Here is a 7,718-nt window from a genome sequence, read left to right as displayed (position 1 = left end):
GTAGCTGGGATTATAGACGTGCATCATCAGGCCCAGTTAGTTTCCGTATGTTTAGTAGAGACAGGGTTAAGCCATGTTGGCCAGGCTGGTCTCGAACTCCTGACCTCAAGTGATCCACCCTCCTTGGCCTCCCAAAGTGCTGGGATTACAGGTCTGAGCCACTAGGCCCAGCCCATTTTTTCTTTTCTTTTTTGAGGCAGAGTCTCACTCTGTTGCCTAGGCTGGAGTACAGAGGTGTGATCTCAGCTCACTGCAACCTCCGCCTCCTGGGTTCAAGTGATTCTCATGCCTCAACCCCCAAGTAGCTGGGATTATAGACGTGCACTACCACACCTGGCTAATTTTTGTATTTTTCGTAGAGATGGGGTTTTGCCACGTAGGCCAGGCTGGTCTTGAACTCCTGGCCTCATATGATCCGAAGGCCTCTGCCTCCCAAAGTGCTGGGATTACAGGCATGAGCCATGATGTCTGGGTACAACATTGTTTTAATAATTCACATTGATACATATAGATCTGGTTCATTCATTTAACTGTTATGTAGTACACCACAATATTATGTAACTATTTATGTGCTGTTTATTCATTCTACTACTGACAGGAATTTAGGCTGTTTCCAATTTTCTGCTATTACATATAATGTTTCAAGCACACATGCAAGATACCTCTTTATGGGTTTTAAGTTATGCAATTTCATCTTTACTTCATCTCTTCTAGTTGAGAATTGCTCTCCGGGGTAGTTGTACCAAATGGTACTTCTACAAACAATGTGTGAGAGTTCCTTTTACTTCATCCTCACCAACATTTGGTATTTCATAAGATTTTTCTTTTCACCTTGCATTTTGCAAATTGTAAGGCTTTTTAATTTTACAAATCTGATGCGTACAAAATGGTAACACTGATTTCACCTGCAAGTTCTTGATTATTAATGAATGAGAATCTTTTCATGTGTTTACTGGCTATATGCGTTTCCTATTTTGAGAACTACCTATTTTTCAATTCATCTGTCCTTATATTTTGTAAAGTTCTCAGTTATATGAGCTACAGATTTTGTAATGTTTTTAACTTTATTGTTTCTTTTGCAATACACAAGTTTTAAATTTTGGTCAAGTTTATCAGTATTTTCCTTTGCAGTTTATACTTTGTACTCTGTTTGGTGTTAGGAATATTCTCTCATTTTTATCCTAAAAGAATTTTGAAGATTTGCTTTTCATATTTGGGATATAATTCACCTAGAAATAGATTTTGTGTCTAATGTAAGATGGATCTAATTTTTTTAAACAGTTAACTGTGTAAACACAATTTATTATTCTACTCTTTCCCTACTGATCTGAAACACTACATCAGATATTTACAGTTTCCATAAACACATATGTGGCTCGTTTCTAGACTCTGCTTCATTAATCTGCCTGTCCCTGCACTTGAAGCCATGTGGTATAACTGTTACAGTTTTATAGGAACTAGGGCAATTTCTGCTTTATTTTTCTTTAAAATTCTATTGGTTTTTCTCAGTCACTTATTCTTCCATATAAATCTTAATATTGACTTATCAAGTGTTATACTATACCCTATTGGAATTTTATTTTATTTATGTTTTTTGAGACAGGGTCTCATTCTCTTGCCCAGGCTGGAGTACAGTGGTGAGATCACAGTTCACTGCAGCCTCGACTTCTGGGCTCAAGCGATTCTCCCATCTGAGCCTCTTGAGTAGCTGGGACTACAGTCACACACCTCTACGCCTGGCTGATTTTTTTGTCTTTTTTTAGCGATAGGGTTTCGCCATGTTGGTCAGAACTCCCAGGCTCAAGCGATCCTCCCATCTTGGCCTCCCAATGTGCTGGAAATACCAGTATACCCACTGTACCTGGCCCCCTATTGGAATTTTAATTAAAACTACATTTAAAGATTAATAAGGATAATGTGTTTCATTAAATTTTCTTAGGTCTTTCAATGAAGTTTTATAATATCTTAGAGACCTCAGAAATTGTTTATTCCTGAGTACCTCATTTTCAATCCAAACTCTTGATCTCATTATACTTGTTAAAGCTCAGCTAAGATATCACATACTACTACAAATATTTCTCTGATTTTTCAGGCTCATTTGGATGCTCCTCCTCCTATGCTCTTGGATTTATTTATTCATTCTTTGTTTAATATGACCAAAAGTTGTGCTGGGCATAGAGGGTACACTGGTGAATAAAATGACAATCCCTTCATGGAGCTTTCATTCTAATAGGAGAGACAGAACAATAAACACTCATAATTCAAGGTGATACATGCTATTATAGGGGAATTACACTGTGCTATGGGAATACAGAAGAGAAATACCTAACTCAGACCTGGGGGATGGCTGGATGGGGGGAGAAGGGTGTCAAACACTGCTTCTCAAGGAAGTAACATGTAGACTGAAACCTGTAAGAAGAACAGAAGTTAGCAAACACAATAGTGACTAAAAATCATAGTACTGATATCCTTGTCTCTTGATTTTACTGAAAAAGCTCTCATTGTTTAACTGTGAAATCATCTACTTTTTGTTTCTTTCTTTAGAGACAGGGGTCTCACTCTGTTGCCCAGGCTGGAGTACAGTGACTCAATTACAGCTCACTGCAGTCTGCAACTCCTGGGGCTTAGGCTATCTTCCTGCCTTAGCCTCCCAAGTAGTTGGGACTACAGGCGTAAGCCCCTGTGCCAAGCTCATTTATTTTTTGGATATGTTTCCCCTCTTGGCTTTTTTGACATCATGTTTGGTGTCTCACATTGCCTTGTAATAATCACTACTTGCTCACTAGTTCGTTCTTTCTTAAATGCTAGTATTCCTCGACGGCTTTATCCTCTTTCTTGTTTCGATTTAAATACTATTCCTAAAGAGTTTTTCCACTTCTATAGTTTCAAATATGGATTTACGTACTGAGGAGTCCCAACACTCTTACTTTCAGCTCCCACCATTATACATTTTCATACCTAAATTTCTAAATATACACTAGATATGTCTATCTATATGTTCCATAGAATCCTCAAGCTTTGGACATGTTAACATTGATACATGCTGTATACTGCTAACCAGCAATAGCAGATCTACCTCCATATTCAGTTGACAGTACCACCATTCATACCTGGTAGAAAACTCAGAGTCAGTGCTCTGAATGTACATTGGAGAGTATGCCCTTCTTGGGAGCCAGTTTATAATATGGCAGTCACTGTATCTGAAAGTTGTTTCAAGGGTTGAATAATCACAGAAAATTTCAGACCAGGTGTGGAGGGTTGTTTTTCTTTTTATTTATTTATTTATTTTTGAGATGGGGCCTTGCTTTGTCACTGCTGGAATGCAGTGGTACAATCATGGCTCACCACAGCCTTGATATCCCAGGCTCAAGCCACCCTCCCATCTCAGCCTCCCTAGCAGCTGGGACTACAAGCACGCACCACACCTGGCTAATTTTTTTCATTTTTTTTTTTTTTTTTTTGGTAGAGATCAGGTCTCACTATGTTGTTCAGCCTGATCTCAAACTCCTGATCTCAAGTGATCCTCCCACTTTGGCCTCCCAAAGTGCTGGGATTACAAGTGTAAGCCACCATGGCAGGTGTTGTTTCTAATGTGTCAACTTGCTAGGCTACCAGCTGCCATTTGTTTAATCAAACACTAATCTAGGTGTTGCTATGAAGGTATTTTGTAGATGTAATTAAAATCCATAATCCGTTGACTTTAAGTAATGGAGATTATCCTGAATAATGTGGATGGGCCTGATTCAATCAGGTGAAAGGTCTTAAAAGTGGGGCTGAAGCTTCCCTGAGAGCAAGAAATTCCACCTACAGATAACTGCTTCAGCCCATGCCTGAATTTCCCTGCCCTTCCTGACAGCCTGCCCCCAAAATTTCAGACTTGCCTAGCTAGCCCCTACAATTGCATAAACCCTCTCTCTGTACTTCCTACTGGTTCTGCTTCTCTAGTTGGGCCCTGACTGATAGGCCAGGCTTGTAATTTATTTGCAAAAACAATTCCTTCAAAAACCTAGTAAAGCTCTGCTCTATTTTTTTCCATCAGTTCCATGTACCAGTACTATACCTACTATACCCAAAGTTTTTTTTTTTTTTTTCTGGACATGGTTCTTAAACCTATTTTTTCAGCTTAATCCTTCCTCTCCATCCCACATTAGACCATCACCATCTCTTACCTGAACTAGTGATTGAAAAGCCTCCTAACTGGCTTCTCAGATTAGTTTTTTCTCCTCTATCTATTCTCCACACTGCTGCCAGAGGTCTCTTTCTGGAAAACAAATATGATCATGTCACTATCCTTCTTAAAAACCTTTGAAGTATCCCTATCTAAAGGAGAGAAGTTTCTTCTATTTCATTGATTTGTTTTTATCTTTTATTTCTTTCTATTCTCTTTGCATTTAATTTTCTGTGATTTTTCTAACTTGTTGAGAATGAATGCTCATGTCACTGACGCTTTTTTTCTTTTATAATAGGCATTTAAAGTTTTAAATTCTCTCTAAGCATTGCTTTAGCTGATCATACCAGTTCTGATATGTATTGTATTCATTGTCCTTTGGTTCAAAATTTTCTTTGTGATTTCTTTAAACAAGGGGTTATTTAGAAATCATTTCTTTATTTTTTAATAGAGATGGGGTCTCACTATGTTGCCCAGGCTGGTCTCAAACTCCTAGGCTCAAGTGATCCTCCCACCTTGGCCTCCCAAAGTGCTAGGATTACAGGCGTGAGCTACCACACCCGGCCTAGAAATTATTTCTTAATAATTTTCAAAGCTGGACTTCAAGTTCTAGTAGGAACATAACAGCAATTTAGTTCCAAATTTTCCCATCTTTCTCCTAGAACCTGTACAGAGCAACAAAGACAATGTTAAAAACAAAAAATACCATATATCTTTAGTGAAACTAGGGGATAATAAAAACCTAAAAATGCCAACTTATAAGTAAATACGACCCAAAGTACTTGAGACTAAAAGAAGCCACATCTGAGCATGAGAGAATGACAAGAAGTATAAGGGAATCTGGTGGGGGAATAGCACATCTTTACTCCCAGAAAGAAAAGAACCTATCCCAAGTGGGAACTACAATGTTTAGAACTGAGATTAAATGGGGGATTCTCAGAAAGAGGTAAGGAAAGGAGGTGTAGAAAGTGGCAGAACAATAAGTGGAGGGTGGTTTGGAAGTGACAGATCTCAGAAAGGACCACCCTTTTACAAGTGAGGCATGCTCTTTTGTAATAGTTTCAAACTTACAGAAAAGTTATAAGAATAGTACAAAGAACTCCTGTATATCTGTCACAAATTCTTTAATTGTTAACATTTGAGGCAGGCAATTTGAAGGGTGGGAGGTGCATCCCTTGGTAGCAGAACTAGTCAGGACCTGGGGAACTCATGGCTGGTAGTTCACATTACTTAAACCCCTTAAGTTACTGGGAGGCATAGGCGATGTGGCTGCATTTTGAAGAATGAGTCCACCAGAACAATGGAGGAGAGAGGCCTTGAGCACAGAAACCTGGAAAACTATCTTGCTCCGAAGGTGTTCCTAATGTTTCTAAGACCCTTAAGTCCCTTCTAACAGATGGTCTGGGAAACTCATCTCATGCCAATATAAGCAACAAAAAAGTGGTAAGTATCCATACAATAATACCATAGAAAAAAATGTAAAAAGGCAATGCGACATCTCTGACAAAGAAAACTCAACAGACAATATCATCACAAAGCAGAGGAAAATTAAAACCCTACTTTTTACTCACACTGAAAAATTCCTAATGCAGTTATGAAGAAAAAGTTCAGAGCAGAAATTGAGAAACTCAAGGAGGAACGAACCAGTCAACAGGAGTTGTAGTGAAACAAGCATGGCAGAACTCAGAAAAGAAATGGAAGAAAAAGAATTTTAAGAATTAAAAAGATGAAGACTAAAATGCAATGAGCACATGGTAAAAATATACAACACCAAAGGCACAGTAAGAAGCAGGTAGGATAGAAATTTTTTAAAAGTAAATAAAATGACGGATATAAAACTGACCCAAAATGGTCAACTAAGAAAACATCTAGTAATTTTACTGATGTCACTTAATAAAATAATTTCTAAATTATTTGGTATTTGGAAGAAATACTTTCAGCAATCACACACAAAAAGCACACTTCTTCTAAGAAAAATAAAATCAAGCTGGCATCATACTTCTCTATTGAACAGTCAATGCCAGAAGACAGTGGAAAAATACCTACAAGGTACTCAAGGAAAAAGTGTGAGCCAACAATTCCACAGCTACCCAAACAGTCCTTGGGGAATAAGGCTACAGATAACTCAGGCCTTATTCATATGAGCATTTCTTGAAGAAACAACTTAAGGACAAACTGAAGCCAACAAATGACCAGAAAAATTTTAGCAAAAGGACTGGCAGTGAGCAACAACATATTTAATTGCAGATTTAAGATTGAAAACAAATGGAATGAAACTGTTACGTGGTCTAAGAATGTAGGAATTCAAATAAATGAATATATACAAATCAATGTTAAGAGTAGAATATATAAAAAGTAGAATAAGCTCAATGACTGCACCTCATGTGCAACAGGTAGGAGTCAAAGTTGAAAGTCAATCAGTAAAAACTTAAGCAACATGAAAGAATAAAATTATAAAGGGCAATAAAATAATACCATATTGGCTAAAACTAGTAGAAAGAAAGGAAGAGAATAAAGCTAATGTAATTGTTACTCAATTAAGGGAAACAAAAGACTGCTTTAAAAGAGAGGAAGATAGGTATCATATGAAGGTATAAGTATAAAGATAATCACTGGGGGGAAAATCTTCCTAATATGAGGACTACCATTTAAAAAGCACAGAAAACACAACACTCAAAGTTTCAAAATATATACAAACGTAAAAAATGGCATAAAATAATTTTACAAAACCATGACCAATGGTTGTGTCTTGATAGGAAGATACATCCTTCCTATCTATATCTGGCTTAATTCATCCACTAAACAGAAAAAAAGCTTTAAACTGACCCACAAAGCAAACCATTCTATGCTGTCATCAAGATATACCTGAAAAAAAAAGTTAAAGGATAGGATAAAGTTCACAAAAGCATGAAGTGCAATCCTTTTATTAGATAATGTAGAATTTTGGTCAAAAAGTACAAAAAGAAAGTCACTCATCATATAAAGGTTATAATTCATAACAAAAACAGATATGAATATATATGCTTCTAATAATACAGTAGCAACATTCAGAAAATAGAAATTACAGGAGATAAAAGAAGAAACAGAAAGATATTAATAACAGGAAATTTATTTATCCTAGTCTGAGAGAACAAAAAACAAAACTAAGGAAATAAATGACATAAACAACATAATCAAACTGGTAGCTCTGATGGATATTTCACTCTAACCTAATATATGAATATACCTTATTTTCACATAGCCATAGAACGATCACAAAAACTGACCACATATTGGGCTACAAAAAATACCTCTGCAAACTCTAAAAGGAAAAATACAAACCACATTTTTTTTTTTTTTTTTGAGACGGAGTCTCACTCTGTCCCAAGGCTGGAGTGCAGCGGCGTGATCTCGGCTCACTGCAAGCTCCGCCTCCTGGGTTCACGCCATTCTCCTGCCTCAGCCTCCTGAGTAGTTGGGACTACAGGCACCTGCCACCACGCCCAGCTAATTTTTTGTATTTTTAGTAGAGATGGGGTTTCACTGTGTTAGCCAGGATGGTCTCAATCTC

At 37.3% G+C, this 7,718-nt stretch overlaps 1 long non-coding RNA gene across 1 annotated transcript; it reads right to left on the bottom strand.

The window, feature by feature from the left end:
• Positions 1 to 2,097: 2,097 nt before the first annotated feature.
• On the bottom strand, positions 2,098 to 7,627 carry LOC131383993 (uncharacterized). Its single transcript, XR_009214434.1, has 2 exons — positions 4,170 to 7,627; positions 2,098 to 2,409 (listed from the first exon to the last, which is right to left on the bottom strand). It is a non-coding gene; the product is annotated as an uncharacterized LOC131383993 (long non-coding RNA).
• Between the last annotated feature and the right edge of the window lie 91 nt (positions 7,628 to 7,718).

This window comes from Hylobates moloch, unplaced genomic scaffold, assembly GCF_009828535.3.
Source record: "Hylobates moloch isolate HMO894 unplaced genomic scaffold, HMol_V3 SCAFFOLD_8, whole genome shotgun sequence".
NCBI lineage: Eukaryota > Metazoa > Chordata > Mammalia > Primates > Hylobatidae > Hylobates > Hylobates moloch.
Note: the sequence above shows the minus strand (reverse complement) of the source record. Positions and strands in the feature narration are given on the sequence as shown.